General features: G+C 35.2%; 1 protein-coding gene across 13 annotated transcripts in view; it reads left to right on the plus strand.

Moving 5' to 3' along the window:
* Positions 1-20,555, plus strand: part of EPHA5 (EPH receptor A5) — a 304,352-nt gene that overhangs the window by 76,209 nt on the left and 207,588 nt on the right. The window lies entirely within an intron of this gene.

Consider the following 20,555-nt stretch of genomic DNA (forward strand, 5'->3'; position numbering starts at 1 on the left):
CTTCCATGTTTTATTGCCAGGACCCAAGATGTTATTGCTCCCAGTATATAACGTTAGAAACTAATCCATAGGAAAAAATGTTTCCACTGTCTCCCACAATAAAAAAGATTGTTTATGATTTCAAAACCTGGATTGGATTTTAAAGATTGGAGGCTCATGAAAGTTAGTACTTGGCACAAAGAAAATTCTCAGTACGTGCTATTTAGCTTTAGAAGTTGAAAGCAATTCCAGTGAGTGATAACCCCAGACAAAATGCCAGAGGGCTTTTATTTGTTTTTGTTTTTGGTACTAACATTTGTGGTGTCACCACCAACCCAGGGTTGTGACCTTCCCTCCTAGGACAGGCAGACCACTGAAGTCCGTTTCACCAGGTCAGCTACTCATGTCAGAGCCTTTAAAGACTAAGGAGGTTTCTGAGTATGGGTTGTGTGAGTCTAAGTATGAAAAAGTTTAATCTCAATTTAAGAGGGAAATACTCTGGACCAACCAGGCATGCTGCAAGTAACTAAGTGTATGTTACAGAATGGAAAGACCATTAATAACAATCCTTGGTCAAGGACTGAAGAACCTAGAAATTAGTCATTCGGGTAAATACAGTTGGGCAAAAATTTGCATTTTTGGAAAATCTGATGAAGGTGAAATTCTCAATCAAGGGCCACCTGTGGGATCAAGGAAAAGACTGGCCAAGTGTTTCCACGATCAGATCTCAAGAGAACTTAAGTTATTTTTATTTGAACTTAGAAAAGAATGGAATTAAAACTGAGGAGAGAAGGACCTTGCTTCTGGAAAATATAAAAGTGGGCCAAAGAGAATAGTGCGACTTTCAAGTGAGTGTATATAAATCAGTAAAGAACAAGAAATAATAGGAATCCCAAGAAGAAAGGCCGAAGATTCTGAACACCAAAATTGTCAGGATGTCTTCAATGGGATGATGAGACCAAAAGAATAGCCAATACCTGTTTGTGCCAGTACTGTTACATGTTTTATTCACATTCTCTCTTTTAAGCTTGACAACATTCTATGAGCAGTAGTTTCTGGAATGACTTAAACTCGGACAAGGTTTGTTTCATTATGATCAGTCAAACTAAACACGAGAAAGTTGCAAACTGACATTTCAACCAGATGTATTTGTTTCGGAGTCTGTCCTCCCACTATCTTATATGTTTTTCATTAAAATGTATTTAAGCTTCACCTAATTTGTCACCTTGACTCACATCACACGTGTGCTTTACCTAATATCTATGTGAGCTGCGCTGCAGCTGTCCCCAGAAGGACCTGGGAGCCACCAGAGTCATCCAGGGGAGGTTGTGTCCATATATTCAGCAAGATTGAATGGTTGAAGCAACGTAGGAGCATGAAGAACGTGTTAGGATTCTGAAGGTCAGACCCTGGACAGTTGAGACCCTATATGCGAATACATAAATCCAGAACCAAACTGGAAGGTATAACATGTTTCCTATGTAAATGTCCTAACGGGGGGAAACCCCTTTGGCATAAACCCTGCATACATGTTTTGCTGTAGGGAGAGACTGGGTTATTAGGTTAAGGACTCTCAATCCATCTTGTGCACATGTTTTTTTGCCTTACTTATCTGGGCCCATAAATAGTACAGGAACACTTTTTTTTTTTTGCCTTTCAAGTATTAAAGTGCCATTTCATGCAAGTTTTGTTAAATTTGTTTCGTTGCTTTTATTTCATTTAGGAATGGGATTATGGAAATAAAATAAATATCCAAAATTGGTCTGGGAAATGTGAGTAAGGAGATTTCTTAAGCATCCTGGCTTAGAGGTTTCCCTGTGCCTCAACAGATGGGTCTAACCTTTAGAATTTCATCTCCACCATAAAAGAACGAAATGATTCTTCGCTTCCCCTTTGGTTCTGATATTACACAGGTACAAGGTTTCTGACTGGAGGAGACACCCATTTTGAAGTATATTCATGTAATTCTTGATCGTGGGAAGGTGAAAAACAATGGAATACAAAATAAAACAAACAAAAAAAGATCAAACATGTTTTTCATAAAAAAAAAGTGCAATTAAAATAATTGACACTTCTCTGTTGACTGATCTAAATTAAACAGTCAGCTTGATAATAAAGGCATTTGTCCTTATTTCTAATGGGTAAAACAGAATTGTTGTAGGGAAAAAAGAAATTTTTTAAGTTCATTTTCATCCGTTATTAGGCCCAGCTACATGCCAGGTACACAGAAAACAATTTAATTCTGAAAATAACTTTGCCAAACATATCCTGTTGTTTCTATTTTGTAATTGAGGAAATTGAGGCTGATGTAGATTAAATACCATTTCCAAGAATCCTGAGTTAATAGTTAATGGTTTTAATGCATGTTAACTTTGAGTGGGGAAAAACGCTGGCTACTTTAAGAAAGCACTCGATTTTAGTTTGTAACTTGAAATATAGATAAAGCTTAATTATTAGAGTTATGTGGGGGAGAATTGCATAGCCAAAGGACAAGTGTGAAGAAGATTATTATGCGGATGTGAAGAAAAATAACTGCTGCTTGCTTTAAAAAATCAAATCCAAAAATCAATGTTTAATAATTATAGAAAAAAATATTTTTAGAAAAACAAAATGTATTTAGAGATATGTAGCTGTAATGCTAAAAGAGTCACTACTGAATTCAGCTTGAGTAATTATCATAACTTGAAGAATATTTGACTTGCTTTTAATATGGGACCATTTTGGAGTAGTATATAAGATGATAGTATCATATAATCCAAACTAACATATATTGCAATCAAACAGTTTTGTTTTTTTTATAAAATATATTTTATTGATTTTTTATATAGAGGAATGGAGAGATATAGAGAGCTAGAAACGTCGATGAGAGAGAAACATCGACCAGCTGCCTCTTGCACACCCCCTACTGGGGATGTGCCCGCAACCCAGGTACATGCCCTTGACCGGAATCGAACCTGGGACCTTTCAGTCTGCACGCCGACGCTCTACCACTGAGCCACACCGGTTTTGGCGCAATCAAACAGTTTTAATATTCAGTGAGCTTCCTCAGTATTTATATAATGAAAATAATCCAGGAATAAAGGTATATAACACTACAAACTCAAGTTCCCTAAGGATACTCTCCTTTTCTCTCCTTTCCTCCCTCACTCACCCCTTGTCTACCTTCTCTCTTTCCTCTTTTTTTTTTCTTCTTGTGTGTGTAAGACACCATTTTCATTATTGTGAACTGAAAGTTTTATAACTTTTACATATTTTAGTGTACTTCAAGTGAAAAACAAAACAAAACAAAACCAACCCTACTAGAGGTCTTTTTTTTTCTTCTTTTTTTTTCTTTCAGTTTAGAATCATAAATATTGTATTTTAAGGCCAAAGAAGTAGGGGGGATATAAATATACTTGAATGCTATAGAAAACATGTTTCTTTTCTCTATTTTTCCCCCCAATCAGGTTCTAACTCATAATATAGTTTATAAAATGCTTACTAGAGATTGTAGGTTTATAACCAGGGTTACAACAAATGTTTCACGTTTTCTTTATGGAGGTCAGATACACAGCTCCATGTAATTAATTACATTCTCCAATAATTCTTACACATCCCTCTTCTTTCCAAGGGAGTTTTACTTGATTTGTCTTTTTGCTTGTATTTTGTCATTGCAGCTTCTCTACTGCTAAGGAGAAGATAGCCTGCTTAAACTCAGAAAAGTACTGGCTACTTTTGCTTACTGTTAATTAAAACATATTTTTCCTCACTGAAGCAGTATTAGACCTTAAAAACCTCCGAAGCCTAAGTCCCAGACAAAATTTAATACCAGGTCACATTTTTTTTTCTTTTGTCTAATTCTTAATTATTCTTTTCCAAAGCCACTTTGTTCTTACATTAATTTGATTACTTCTACATATTACCTTTCTTAGTTTCCTTTTATATAAATTATTTCCCTTTATTTAAATACTTTTACTTTTTGAGAGAACCTTAAATTAATTCATTAAGGGAAAACTATTTGAACTATTGCTATTTCTTAAAACTTTTTCTTTCAAAAAGAGCACACTTGGGTCCATTAACTCAGAACCAAAGGACAGGGAAAGGTATTATTATAATACTAGAGGCCCATGCATGAATTCATGGATGGGTCCCTCTGTCAAGTCACCAATCAGAACCTGTCTCACCCAGTCCTGATTGGGGCCCATTGGGGCAGCCTGCTGGGGAGCAGGGATTGAGGGAGCGCGCTTACCACCAAGAAGCAGCTCCTACATTGAGCATCTTCCCCCTGGCCGTCAGTGTGTCATAGTGTCACATTTAGGCATATATACATCTATATATATCTATATCTATATCTATATCTATATCTATATCTATATCTATATCTATCTATATATATATCTATATATCTATATCTATCTATCTATCTATCTATCTATCTATCTATCTATCTATCTATCTATCTATAGTGTCCCAGTGCATGGATTCCTGCACATTGAAAGGAAATTAATTAGAAGAAATATTTTAATATTGCTATTAGTGTCTTGCTAATGAAGAGAAAATAGAATTCTACTGATTCTTTTATCTACCTATTCAAGGACTTCTGTGAGGATCAAATGAGATGAGGCACAGGAAAACACTTCACAAACATTTGGTTAAAGTGTAAAATGTTTGCACCTGGTAATAAAGCAAGTTGGGTTCCTGGGCTGAAGAAACTCCAAGCAGGCTAGTTGCTAGAGAAAGGGAGCTGGGCGTGGCTATGTGACATCATTATCCAGCGCCCACAGCCACTATTTCCAGGCTGGAATGGGCTGTGGGCTGCATTTTGCACCATGGGGTCTCGGCAGTGTTGACTGTGATTTGTTAAGGTGTCAATCCAGGGTGGTGGCAGGCCTGTGGGGAAGCCTAGTGTTTTTTTGTGGGTGCCCGGTCTGCGATGCCATTTACTTTTAAGTGGCCAGTGTGTGTCACAGCAGCTTCTGCATTGAGCATCTGTTCCCTGGTGGTCAGTGTGCATCATAGTAGTTACCGGTTGGACAGACATGTAGTTATATATATACACACACACACACACACACACACACACACACACACACATATATATATACACACACACACACACACACATATGTGTGTATATATATGTGTGTGTGTGTATATATTTAAAGATATAGACTGACCCACACATGTTTGTTAAATGTGTGTAGGGATTTTTCTGTACAATAAATTCATCCTTTCTATTCTATCCTTAGAGAAAATGATGATATTAAAATAATAATAATAATAATAACATGCACAACACTTCTATGTGTCATACACTCTTCTAAGCATCTGCTTACTTATTTTCTAACTTTATACACAGACACACACACTATGAAACTTATGTTATTTTTAGGTTTTACAGAAAAACAAAGAGAGTTGTGTAACAAATGTAAGAGTCAGTAAGTGGTGGAGTTGGATGAAAGCCTATGCCATTTATTTCTGCCTCTGTTCTTATTTTTGTAGCACTTTTAACGGAAGGATCAGCAAACTGTTTTATGAGCATTAATTTTTACCCTCTCCCTAATATTTTTCTTGATTTTTCTCCATCACATGATACCAGTTTTTTTTTTTTTTTTTTTTTTTTTTTTTTTTTTTTTTTTTTTTTTTTTATCATATATGTAGATGTAGGGGCAAAAAAATATTTCCTTCTAGGTTCTTTTTCTGGCCTAAGAACTGAATTGATATAAGACAGATTAATAGTATAAAGACAAACAGAAGTTTAACAACATGTGCACCACGTATATGCAGGGGAGAGAGCCCGGGAAACTGAGTAACCCCCTGAATGGCTGAAGCCATCACCTTAAGGGCCATCTTCAGATAAAGACAAAATTAGATGTTGGGAGTCGGGGTGAGTCAGTTATGGGAGGTTACCGGGAAAAGCACTGTAAACAAGGGTTAGGTTGTTGTGCAGATTTAAGCTGCTGCCTTCTCCACTGATAAGAGCTGCTAGAGATTGAAAGGCATCCTTATCTTTTATTCTATTTTATTTTTTAATTGTCAAAGATGCCTTATTTCCCCCCAATCCCATTTTCCCGCCTCTGGTACCCCTGTATCTTCCTTTCCTCTGGGCAGTTCCACACACTGTTGTCTGTGTCTATGGGCTTTGCATATATATGTGCCTTGTTTAATCCCTTCACTTTCTCTCCTGTCTATTCGTGTGTGTGTGTTTCTTGCGTTTAAGTATGTAAAATTAGTTTAAAATAATCAACATGCCAAGAGGCATATTTTGGTAAATTATGTTCCCCTTTATAATAATGTATGAATGATCAATAAATATTTAAATAGACTTTAAAGTAATATTGTCATAGGACATTTTGATTAAAAATCCCAAGAACATTTAGGCACTTGATACTTTTTTCTTATAAAGAGAATAATTTAAATACAAAGGATTTCCATTAAGAATGATATTTACATAGATGCAAACTCTGTCAAAAAATAAATACAAGTTATTATGAGCTAAGATAGCAATATTTCCATTCAAAAGTATATTAATATTAAAGTTAGTAGAAATCACTTTTTACTAGATATTCCGGTTTTGCTCACATTCAACCTTTGTTTTCTCTGCTGCTTTTAAACATGGAAAAGAAAAGACTCATGTGCACTGTGCACAGGGTATGCTCTGTCGCATTTAAGCATTTTTTTTTTTTTTTTTTTTTTTGGAGGGGAGCAGGAGCCCAAAAATCTAAACGATATATTTCTGTCACTAAGCTTTTTTAAGAGATCTTTTAAAGTAGGAATTTGAAATATTATTTTTTATTTAAAAATACATCTAAATAACAGTCTAAAAAATATAATGAAAACATTAAAGACTGGCATGTCTAGTTGAAGATAATGTCAATAAAAATTTCCAAACATAACATTAGAAAACAGATTTTTTTACTCATGTAAACTGTGTTTGCAAACCACAGAGAGGCGGCCTCTAGCAGAAAATGAAAGCATGCTCCACCGAAACCAAGGGAACGCAGGCTGTCATAAAGAAAGTCCCCTCTCAAGTTCTTAGTTTTACACTAATGACATTTCCAACTTTGAGTTCTGATTGGTCCAAATAGTGCAGTTCTCATTGGTGTATAATTTGTGTATTTCTGATTGATTGGTGCAAGTCTCAGTCATTGGCTGAGAGACAACACCTGGGTTTTCCTGCAGAGGATGGCTCAGACAGCTTTAACAAGTGGGGCATATGTGGGAAGCGGAGAGTTCAAACTGAGTTTCCTTTGTCAGCAGTTGGCTGAACTTTATTATAATACAATTTGGGCCTTCAGATGACCATGGGAATCCATCTCCGCAAATAAATTCCTTCTTGTGGTTCATATCAAATGAATCTTCCTCTTTGGTGTCTATAATAATTAATCTCATCTCAGGCATCATCATGATTGTTCATCCAATAGTCGTTTAGGCACAAAAGAGAAAGCATTATGTTTTGAATAAGTTGATGAGTGTATGTTTGAAGAAAATATTTGTATTGAGAAGCTCTAGGGTCAAGCCTTGGACTGACCTGTGGCAGGACCACAAACAAGACCCAGCCTGGAGACCAGAGTTCTCCTAGCATAATTAAGCCCGACCTTGTAGCCCTCCCTCATTCCTTCCTAAGTAACTAATGGGCTATGGGACATGCAGCCAGTGTTGCCAGAAACAAGAACATCCATACACATGTTAATCTACCCTTGTTTAAGTAAGATTACAAAATAAAGCGTTGGCTTGCAGACTGGGTCTTTTGTGTCCTCATCCAGGCACTGGAGATCCACTGAGCCCCAGGGGTGTTCTCTTGTCTGTCTTTTCTCCAGTTCTTCACTGCTCCTCCTCAGGTTCACCCTTGGCCATGCTGGTGTGGCACAAGTATTCCCCTTACAGAGTTTAGTTACACCTTGTCACCTGAATTCATCTTATTATTATAAGACAGAGAGGAAATTATTATTACATTATTAGAAGTCTATAAGCTGTAGAGGTTTATTGAGTCTACTTAGATTGATCACATACTGATATTTTAGCAGAGTTTTTTGCCAAGTTAATATGTATTATTATTATTTACAATTTTTACTATACATTTCCACATATACATGATTTATATATTTAATCTATCTTTTTGAGAAATACAGTATAATTTTATGTTTTCATTATTTATGTGATAAATAATAACAAATATATTTTTTCACATTTAATAAAATCAACTTTTACATGTTCCAAAGGGTGATAACCATAAATCATAGAGAAAAATGCTGGACCACATTCAAATTAGCCTTATTGTCCTATAATATCTTACTGGGGCACAAGGTTAATTAGTACCATAGGTGATATGCATTATTCATAACTGCAATCAGGCTTTTATTCTGTTGGGTCCTTATCAACTGCAAATTGTTCTCATAAAATCTTGATAAACTATTGTCATATTTAATTTACTGAGTTATATTTGTGATATATACATTAGTTCCTGTACTTTAAATATTCTGAAGATGGCATTCTTATCTAGAAAAATCTATAATAGTAAAAAGGGTAATAGGCTAATTAGACCTGATGGCCAAATGACCTTCCGGACGACATTCTGGACAAAGCCGGGCTGCAAAAGCTGAGGCCGCTGCTGCAGCTGCCAGGGCTGAGCCCCTTGCAGGAATTTTGTGCATTGGGCCTCTAGTAGATAATATGATCAAAGACCAATGTCCTATTCTGTAGTAAGACATAAACTTTCTAGACCATTAACATATTTTTTTAAAATTTTATTTTATTTGTCTTTTACCTTTTAAATGATTTTTTTACAGAGTGGAAGAGAGGGGGACAGGGAGCTAGAAACATCAATGAGAGAAACATTAATCAGCTGCCCCTTGCACATCCCCCACTGGGGATGCACTCGCAACCAAGGCACATGCCCTTGACCGGAATCGAACCCAGGACTCTTCAGTCCACAGGCCAACACTATTCACTGAGCCAAACGAGTTAGGGCAACATAAATTATTTTTGCTGTTGTAGAGATTTTTTTTTTTTTTTTTTTTACTTCCAATTCATTTTCTCTGTGTCCTATTGAGAAAGATATAATGATACCATGTTTAGTGGCCATAGTTTCTCATTAAATACTGTTGTTTTTGCATATTTAAAAAATAACTCCTAATTTTCTCTCTTTATCAGTAGAATATGAACTTAGTGAGTCCAAAGATTTTGTACATTAGAAGCATGGCTGATACCTTAAACATATTTTTAAATAAATTTAATGAATATATGTATACATTTACAAATAAGAATATATATCTATTAACCAATAGTTTAGTAGGTCTTATATTGTGGAATCAAAAACCAGGGAAGAACATCTTGTCTCAAATCTGGTTCCTGTATTTCTACTCCTGTTTCATACGGGAGACGAAAATAGATGGAAAAGTGTAGGTAATAACAAAGCAACAAAAATGGCTATCTGCTATCTAACTCAGTTGTAGAATCAAAACATAGTCATCTAGCATAAATCCCCGTCATTATATAGTTCATACTATACCACTGCAAACTGAATTTTCAGTAAGTATAGGTAAATTTATAAATTTCTCTTTTTCTTTTTCTTTTTCCCCCCACAGAAGTCAGATCATTAAGATTACCCACAAATAGCACTCCTGGAAGGCAGTTGGAGGAGATGTTGGAATCCAATTTTAAACTTCCCTGTGTTCCTAGGGGCCACACAATTTCCTTTCATAGGTATTCCTGTAACCTTTACTTATCTAGAGACCAGTTATCAGAAAATTTCAACTACAGCCAGGCACTTCAGTTTGCTTTTCAAAAATTTGTTAATAAACAAATTTTCTTTTATTTCCCACAATATACGAAAAAGAAAATCATTAAGATTGTTTTCTTTCTCCCCCCCCCCCCAGTCACTTTTGATATGCAAATAATAATTTAGTCTTCACCTTCAAGAGGAAGAGAAAGTATTTCATGAGTAAGGAATACCCAGTTTTGCTTTTCCAATGCATAGTTTTTCATCTAATTTAATTTGAGTCTAAAATTTAAAATGGAAAGATATACAAAGTTAAATATTCCCACTCCCCCAACTTCTCCTAATAATAGAATGATGGCATCCAGAAAATTAGTCATAAATTGTATGTCTCATAGAAATGTCTAAATATATCTAAGTCACCATGTTAACAATGTTGGTTTTGATCTATTAATTTATTTTGTTAGAAGATATTGAGAATTTCCTTTCACAAGGTGAAAAGAACTAGGGATCACTCAGAAGCCTCTTTTATAAAGCATTAATCCCATTCATGAGGGCTCCAGATACCTGGCAAGGGCCCAATACCAGCACCTTTGGGCATTAGGATTTCAACATATGAAAGGGGAGGTGGGTTCAGGGCACAATCATTCAGACCAAATGTAATATATTCTAAATCTCAGTACTGGGTTACTCTTGTACTGTTTCAGAGTATCCCTTAAATTAGATTCAGTTTACTGAAATGTTAATTGTTTAGAGAAAAGGTCAAAGAATGAAGCCAGGTCATGCGGAATGCATATGGATGAGACAATCATCTGACCTCTATGTCTTCTCCTTCTGCTCACTGAAACTATCTAGGACTGTGGTCGGCAAACTGTGGCTCGTGAGCCACATGCAGCTAGCTCTTTGGCCCCTTGAGTGTGGCTCTTCCACAAAATACCATGGCCTGGGTGAGTCTATTGTGAAGAAGGGGCATTAGAAGAAGTTTAAGTTTAAAAAATTTGGCTCTCAAAAGAAATTTCAATTGTTGTACTGGTGATATTTGGCTCTGTTGACTGAGTTTGCCGACCATGGATAGGGCCATCATACCCAGGCTCCTGTCCCTGACAAGGGTGGTGGAGAGGCTGTGAATGAAGTCCCTGGATTACCTGTGCTCTTTCAGTCTTCTCTTCCATTTGTGGTATGTGTTATTGAGTCTTCCATGGGAGAGAGAAAGAAGGAAAAAAAAACCCACAGCCATTATATTTATGAGTATAAAAAATTGGAAATAAAAAAGCTATCCGATGAGGTCTGTATATATTAGAAAAAAACAGCGGGGGTGGGTTGGAGTTATCTTAAGGAAGGTGTTACATCAGAAACTCAGTAGATAATTCTATAAGACTTCCATTACCTATTTTAGAAGGGTATGGAGATTAGGTAAGATATAGATAAAAGAGATAGAATTTACATATTGGTATACTAATATAGAGAGGTATCCTAAGAAACAATGCATTTTCTTGGTTTAAATTATTTATAATGAACTTATATTTATTCAATAAATATTAATTGAGGGCAATTAAATGCTAAATCTTCTACTCTTAGGGACACAAGGTGAATAAAGACCAAAAGATTCCTAAGTTCATGGAGACTATTTCTAGTCTAATTGGTAACATACCAATTAAGGTCATATATTCACATAACATACTAGTCTGGTGTGAGAGAAATGTGACAGAATTTTGTAAAAGGATTTTAATTTCGATGCTAATTACATAGTTTCTATTTGACCTTTAACCTTTAAACTGATTTCCAGAAATTGTAGCTGTATTTCTTCTGATATTTTAAAGTCCAGCTAGTTCTGTTTTCATGTACTAGTGAAAATGAAACCTCAGTTGTAAGCAATTATTTCAAATTAACTTATGAATAATGGTAAATATCCTCAACGTGCTTAAAATTTTATTTTAGGAAAAGTAATATGTGGACTTAAATTATAATTTTGTAAATTAACTGACATGATAGGGCTTTTCCTGTGTTATATTCCATATCAATCACTTAGGAGCCTCAAAGATTCAAAGTCACTTACTTCATATTCTAGGGTCATATATTCACATCGTATCACAGATTTTTTAATGTCATAAAATGATGTACTTGTTACTCAATTATAAATCCCTTGAAGTGAATTGCCTAATTATTAGATAATTAAACATAGTTAAAGTTATTAATTAAAGAGGATACCTTGTAAATTTTGCAGCCCAACAGATAGAAATGGTCCTTTAAAAAACAGGATTCTCATATACATTTTGGAAAACAGTACATATTCAGTTAATATACATTTTACTCAGTAAATTAAAATTATGGTGATAACAAATTAAACTTGTCTCTGTTTAGTGAATAAAATAACAATCATTATAAAAATAAACTTTTCCTTCAGATTCGATTTTTAGCAAATGCTTCTTTCCTTGGTTGGAAATAAAACACATATGCAAACATTCTATTGGCAACAGTGCTAGAAGGAATGCCATTCAAACTGAAGGTAGCAAGGACCAGACATTTGCATTGAGTGTGAAGTTAAGGCTTGAACTCCCAGGGGTGCTACTCCACATGCCTGCTTGTCCTCACTTCACGAACTTTGTGTATGTGTCGAGGGGAAAGATGTCCCAAGTGAACAGTTACAAATAAGCGATACTCCATAGTAGAAAATAAGGGAAATGTGCCAAAGTCTGTGGTAAGTAATGGGAAGTTTTAGTGTCTTATTTTTATGTTTTACACTCAAAAAGTAGTGTCATTTAGGAATGATACAAACTACTGAATGAATCAAAGTTGGGAGAGGTCACTGTAAAGATGCTATGATAGGATAGAAATTCCACAGACTACATACCTTCAACAACTACTGTTTGAATCACATTCTTACAGGGTGCTTTACTTCCTCTAGCAAAAACAAAGTGTCTTTGTTTTTTGGTGTTATTTTTTTAAATAATGCTTGTCCCCTGAAATGCAAACACAGATTTCCTTTAGAGCAGATTAAAAGATGTGGAGTCAAGACCACAACATTTTATTTATTTACCAGTGGCCATGTGCACGAAATTTGTGCACATTAAAAGGGGATTGATTATAGGAAATAATTTACTATTTATATTTGCCTTTTATCTATAATAGAAGTGTCAGTGATGAAAGAAAATATAAAAAATATATGAAAACCTTCCTCCTGTCAGAATCTGGGGCTCACCACTGTACCCAAAGTCAAGTTTCCACCCACCCACATGCACCTCAAAATCGCATGTGACCCTGGCCCCCCACATTAGGCTAGATCCAGACCTGGCCAGTCTCACCCTTGTCAAGTCCTGCCAGGCAGGGGCGTAGCCTCAGGTCCCCTGATCCAGCTCCAGGATGGGGGGTGTGGCCTGAGGTCCCCCAGCCCAAACAGGGGTGGAGGGCATGCCTTGAGATCCTCTATCAAGCCCTGCCAGGTGGGGGACACTCCCTGAGATCCCCTGTGAAACCCCACTGAATGGGGGCATGGCCTGAGGTCCCCTGTCAAGCCCCACCAGATTGAGTGTGCAACCTCAGGTCCCCTGGCGCAGCACTGGGAGGGGGGCGCAGCCGTAGGTTCCCTGTCAAGCCCTGCTGGGCAGTGGCACAGCCTGAGTTCCCCTGACCCAGCACTGGAGGTGCACCTTGAGGTCCCCTGTCAAGCCCCGCCAGGTGGGGGATGGGGCCTGAGGTCTCCTGTCAGGCCCATGGGGGCAGGAGAAGGCGTAACCTCGGATCCCTGCTAATTGTTTATTAAGGCTCCTTATGGGAACTTGGCTTCAGCTGTGTGTGGGTGCAGCCATCGTCAGTTTGCATATTACCCTTTCATTACATAGGATTTTTATTTATTTTTTTAATCCTCACCTAAGGACATTTTTCCATTGGCGTTTCGGGAGAGTGGAAGAGACAGGGAAAGACAGAGAGGAACATTGCTATGAGAGAAACACATCAATTGGTTGCCTCCTAATAGGGCCCAACCAGGGCCCGAGCCAGTGAGAAGCCTGCAACTGAGGTACATACCCATGAGAGGAGTCAAACCCGGGACCCCTCAGTCCACAGGTTGGTGTTTTATCCAATGAACCAAACCAGCTAGGGCAAGATCACCAACTTATTATATGACAAAGAGTCATTTCATGACGTAAAAACATGGTTTTGACTGGAAATAGAAATATTTTTTCTATGTTGATTATTCATGAATGCAAATAGATTACCATGGTTTCTGTGACATTCTATTGGCCAGTAATCCACCATACCTATGAAAACCAAAGAGGATAATTTATCATTTGGTAGAATCTAAAGCAGAAGGGTTAGAAAAAAGATGGATGTGAATTTGAAAGTATAGGACAATGTCAATAAAAAAGAACATTTGTTATAAAAAAAAAAAAAAACAAAAAAAAACAAAAAACAAAAACATTCTCATCCACTTCAGCAAAGGGTCTTCCACTGATACATATTTGGAGATTCAGTATGGGTAAGTGGATAGTACTTCTCAAGCTCTTTGGTTAGTAGACACAGTCATCGTCTATATTTAGTGCTCCTTGCAAAATACACCTTTAGACACACTTCAGATGTTACATACTACATTGTTGTATGAGTCATTTGAAAGAAAGTTGCATTTTTATTCCACTCAACTTTCAATCTCAGAATGGCATACACTGATAGAGTTTGGCTAACACCAATTTGTGCTTGAACATCTACTTCTTGTTAGAGCCCTTTCCTCAGTCTCTCTCTTTTCAGGTAAGATATTCAGAGAGCCTCAGCTCTGATGTAAAACATGACGTAAAAACATGGTTTTGACTGGAAATAGAAATATTTTTTCAATGTTGATTATTCATGAATGCAAATAGATTACCATGGTTTCTGTGACATTCTATTGGCCAGTAATCCACCATACCTATGAAAACCAAAGAGGATTAATTTATAGAGTTTGGCTAACACCAATTTGTGCTTGAACATCTACTTCTTGTTAGAGCCCTTTCCTCAGTCTCTCTCTTTTCAGGTAAGCTATTCAGAGAGCCTCAGCTCTGATGTAAAACATGACGTAAAAACATGGTTTTGACTGGAAATAGAAATATTTTTTATTGTCCTTAGGTGAGGATTAAAAAAATAAATAAATCCTCAGTATGGGTAAGTACTTCTCAAGCTCTTTGGTTAGTAGACATTCTGTGACATTCTATTGGCCAGTAATCCACCATACCTATGAAAACCAAAGAGGATTAATTTATAGAGTTTGGCTAACACCAATTTGTGCTTGAACAAATTGTATTAGCTTTCTTGTGGCAATATGCCATCTTGTATTAGCTTTCTTGTGGCAATATGCCATCTGCTTAAAATATATGTTTTTGCTATGGCAGGGAGTGTGAGTTTGACATATAAAGGCCATTTCCAAGCCAAATGTTAAAATTTAGAAAGAACATCACAGTTCTGATGCATCCTTGTTGCCTGAGAAAAGTAGGCAGTTACAGAGAAGTTCATTCCTGGAGGTAAGTCCTCTTATTGAGTCCATTCATTTATGTCTCACATAATGAAATATATTAGGAACAAAAACCCAAGAAACAACAAAAAAAAGTATCCTATTATAATGATCTATAAAGAGAATTTTCCCCCATTTTGCTTTATAGTGTTAGGGTCGCCAAAGGAGGAACACAGAAGGCCAAAAGGGGTGAAGGATTATCAAGTTATTATTACATCTGCTAGTAGAAGGTCTGAAAACAAAATGGCATCAGTGGGACAGAGTAGGGGAGCAGGATAGTCATGTCTCTTGTAAAGGTCAGTCAGAATAACTGGTCAGACCCGGTGCAGGTGTGGGCCAGTTGTAGGCATTCCATTAGAAATGGTGAGGCGATTTACTGCAAACTGAAGGCTTCTAATCATGAAACTTATAATGAGAATAACAGAGCCATCACCAGGAGGGGTGAGAGTCCCAGGAAGAGGATAATGGAGCATAAGATGTGCCTAACACAGCATATTTGAAATAAATGTTTCAAAATTTTGTCTGTTGCTGGTTTAATGAATGCACAAATAGAAATGTGGAGGATGTGTGTAGTCAGTATGAGATTTTTTGCATATTAAGTATGTGAAACTTATAAGAGGAAGACCATGCATAAGTACATGTCTTCTGAAATTCTTATTTAAAAATAAATAAACCTACACATTAATAATAATAAAAAAAAAGAATTACCAAAATATAAAGGAATGTTAAAAACGTCCATTTTCCGAAACAACCATGCTGTATTGGAAGTGGTCTCCAGTGAGGTTATAGTTTTGGTAGGGAAAACAATTTATAATAATTAGCGTGCTGTCAGTTGCATTTAACTCCTGTTAAAGATGTAAGCAGTGAATGCAAACAAGCCCCGAAGCCAACATGCACAGGCATTGCTAACCTGCAGATGTTCCTAGCCATCTCGGAGCTTTCAAGCTTATGCACTCAATGCCACTCCTGTGAATTCAATTGCAACAGTATCATGCTGCCTCCCTGGATTTCCGTCAAAAAAGTAAAGAATGGCAGAAAAAAGAAAAAATAAGGTGGGTGGGTGGAGTAGAAGAAAGGGCATGAAATTGACTTAGCAAATGATTCGCCATTAACATTGCAGCCTTGATTCCTTTAAAAGTTTGTTACGGAAGGGTGTTTGGGAAGAGTCTTAGTTTCTTAGAGTGGGTTTTTAATGGAACCTTGTGAGGTGTTACTTTGTGCATTGCAATGGAATATGAAAGATGTTAATGTTAAGTGATGCCTTGTATAATATACACATACATCTGCCAGAGAGAATTGTGTGTTTAATACACACTGCAATTTAATCCCTTTAGACTGTTATTATATTGTGACACATACATTGAACATCTTTGTTGCATGAGTGGAGTTGCTAAACAGAAAGAGGAGACCCCATTGTTTTCTAAGTTACATAGTCATGAGAAAATAGGCCCCCCATAGCTCTTAATTACCATATCTCCATCTTGCAAAAATTAGGGTCCCCATTGAGATAGGTTTGTAATGCAAAAGGCTAGTGGATTTATGAGAAACAAGTTTAAAAGGATATTTTAAATTGGCTAAATTAAATATCGCAACATTTTTGAGATACCTAATTTGAAGAACAGATCACCAGGTGACAAAGGAATCGTCTTCTAGTTATATGAGATAGGAATCCTCTTCTAGTTATGCCTCCAAAGTACAAAAGGAAATAAAAACTTTTCATGATTTATTTGAAATTATAAACTTACAGGCTATTCTTAATTTTAACTAATATTTTACTTATATTATGTTCAATTTTCATGTAATATCGATCACTTTTTTTAGAATATTTGTGGGTGTAGCTTTACTGTCAAATATGTATTTACTCGTATATGTGTATTGGGTACAGGTTAGAATTCTCTGAACTTTAAGAGATCATCTTGTTCTCTTAGTGTTTTCTGTTAGTCCATTTCTTTTGCCTTACACACATGTGAGTTTTCTAAATTTGATGAAAGCAGTACATTATTTGAAGTTTCAGTTATAAAAATAATGTAACTAATACATTTCTACATGTTCAGAAATAGAGACTGATCAAAAAATAATTTGGAATTAGATAAGCTGGAATCTGAGCAAAGTGAAAATTAATTGTGCCATATTAGAAATCCTGCATTAAAATTTTCTAGAACACATTAAAGTTTCTGAGCCACTTTATTATAAAAATTATAAGTTTAGATATTAAATATTTTGTGGGATTTTAAAAAGAGTTATTGAAGTTATTGAAATGAAATTGGGTTGAATATTCTAGGCACTGAATTTAAAGTGCTTTTTCACAATATATAATGATATAAGATTTAGCTGGCTAAAGTTCTATTAATTATGATCTACTTAATAGATGAGTTATTGACATTACAGCTTATTTCTTGAAAAAAGTTTGCAATGAAACTGTGTTTTGGAAAGACTTTAGTTTATCGGGATTAATTTTTAAGCAACCCTGTGAGGTGTTACTTAGTATATTGTAATTGGATATGAAGAATGTTAAGTGACTGTACACAAAATATATACTTCAGCCAGGTTTCTAGCTAACATTTTAATTAGCTATATAATATTTGAAGATATATTCTGTGTAACAAATAAGGGAAAATGATAGAAAACCATAAAATTTGTTTCAGAATTCAATTGTGTGAAATAGTATTATAGACTAACCATGAATGCATTTCAGTGTCAATAGAGAGCATTGTATTAGAAATACCAATAATGGGAAAGAGAGGCAATTGATGAGTTATGATGTTCCCTGGGTGGTTGTCTGCATACCAACCTAAATATTAATATATTGCTTAATCTTGGTCAGAATTCATTTTTTTCCATTGAAGCAAATGTTATTCTTCCTCATACGATCAGCATAATGTATAAAAATTGTAGAAGAACACTAGCTACTCTACTGGGTGATTTTTGAATACTTGTAGCTAAGAAGGGTTTACATTTTATAGAAATAAGACCTGTGTGAATAGAGACTGAATTAATTAGTCATTTTCACATGCTACTAAATAAATGATATGATAAAAAACAAATGCATATCTATCTATCTATCTATATACACATATATAGTCATAGACCTTAATATATAGATATATAGATATATATATTATTTGTGTATTAACACAGTCCAAAAATCTTATGGAAAAAGAGAAAATAAGTGAGTAATGTTGATAACTTCTTAGTCTAACACTTACATTTCTAGCAACTGGCCCTCCAAAAATTACCCACTACTGAATAGGAGCTATAATTTAAAATGTTTAGTTGAAGTGACACTAACATTTCAGATAAAGCCTCTCTCTTAGGTTGTAAAATATCTTTGGGTACTTTTATTTTTATGCTGTTTGGTGTCTATGCTATATTTCTAAGAGCTTTCAATTAATATGTAAGAAAAATATTTCTCTTAAGTTACTTGGGATGGTTAAATCATAAGCTGAAATATGAATGTAATAGTAAAATCTGGACTAAAAGAAATCTTTTATTTTATGTTTTGTTTAAGAATGTATGAAGCATAGCAAAAAGTAATCAGGAGGAATAACAGATGATAAATTAGTTTAGCACTTAGTACTGTCTAGTTTACAAGGAATCTGAGACAAAAAATAGCTTGAGAGGAAAATGTCTAGTAATTGCGGGATATGTGATGGTATTTGTTTTGATTTGTCAGCCTTGGATTTTCTAAACAGATGGATGATTTCTGAAGACATGCTATTGAAAGTATTTAGTTTCTACATCTTTGCATTTAAAATCTCTCATTATTCACATCAGATTTTTCAGTAGGACAGAAATGGGAAAATAGCTTTATTTTCTTTCAGTTAAAAATCAACCATGTTTTCATATGGTAATATCAAATATTTTTATCAAAAAAGTCATCACACTAATTGAAAACAGGACATGTGGTTTTAGTATTTTTTGCTACACATGTTGGAGGCTTTATACTGATTCTTTATCTTCCAATAGGAGTGCCTTGAGAAATTTGTTAATAAATCTGCAAATATAGTATTTTTCAATTGTAGTTCTAGTTCCCAAAACCCAACCATAATGCAATTTCTTGTTAACTTCTCTTTTAGAAAAATAACTATATTTCTTCCTGCTGGAGTAAGAAACCATTTGTGTGCTGTGATTAAGGAATGCTGAATGAAATAATTTCAGCATTTCATTGGTGCCTCCAAATAATTCTGAATGTTCTATTTCTCACCTATTTGTTGTAGGAACTGAATACCATTCTTAAACACCACTCTTATAAATACTATTTGACAAAGAGTAATCAATTTAGCCCTAGCTGTTTTGGCTCAGAGGTAGAGCATCAGCCTGAAGGGTCCCAGGTTTGATTCAGGTCAAGGGCACATGCCCAGGTTATGGGCTCAGTCCCCAGTAAGGGGCATGCAGAAGGTAGCTGATCAATGATTCTCTCATCATTGATGTTTCTATCTCTCTATTTTTTTCCTCTCTGAAATCAGTAAAAAATATATTTAAAGAATTCAGAGAAAAAGTTTCATGTGAACCACGTATGACTGAAGGAAATGGAAATAGAAGGAGGAAGAAAAAAAATGAAATTAATTAAAACTCTATCTTTGTAAAAGTATATTTACCAGTTTTAACTAAAACAAAAATTTATTTACAGTATATTTAATTAACCAGGATCTTTAATGTCTTGAAGACTTTTGGGATTTTCCAAAATATAAGATTTTTTAAAAATGTGAAGGAACTTTATTTAATAAGTTTGCTGTTTGCCAATTGTAACATAGTGGGGGGAAATCATTACCTTCAGTAGATAAAGAATATTTTGGAATGTATATTCTGATGACCCCTCCCCCACCCTTTGCAAAATGAACCATATGTCTTGACAATGAATATATATGCAGCTGAAAAATTCCCGTATGAATTTTTATTTGATCAGCTTATAAAAACAACTTCAAGTATCTAAATCTTTTTTTTTCTTATGTCCATATGAAATCTAGTTTTAATAAACACTAATTGCATGTTTCCCTTAAAATTGAGGAATTCAAACTTGAGGGAGATCTACAAACATTCATGAACATTCAAGGTTATACTAGTATTATAGAGCCATAAAAGATCTCCTAAGTTTGTAAGAAAAGCAATTGAGAACCATGACCTTAAAATTTAAAGCACAAACTCTGATCACTTAGTGCCAATAAAATTCTAAACACAACTGCAAAAGTGGCACTCCTCATTAGTAATAGGAAATTTAGAACCGTTGTATCATTTTTTCAAAATTATCATTGAAATAAAACCACAGTTGACATCCTATTGTGTTCATAGAATAATTTTAATGCCTAGAAAGTCTGATGACCCTAAAACCCAATTCAAATTCCAAATAAACAAAAGAATAAAGAGCTCTGTTGTACAGAATTGAAGGTGTTGACTTTCTGATAG

This window comes from Pipistrellus hanaki (assembly GCF_964339955.1).
Source record: "Pipistrellus hanaki genome assembly, chromosome: 1".
Classification (NCBI taxonomy): Eukaryota; Metazoa; Chordata; class Mammalia; order Chiroptera; family Vespertilionidae; genus Pipistrellus; species Pipistrellus hanaki.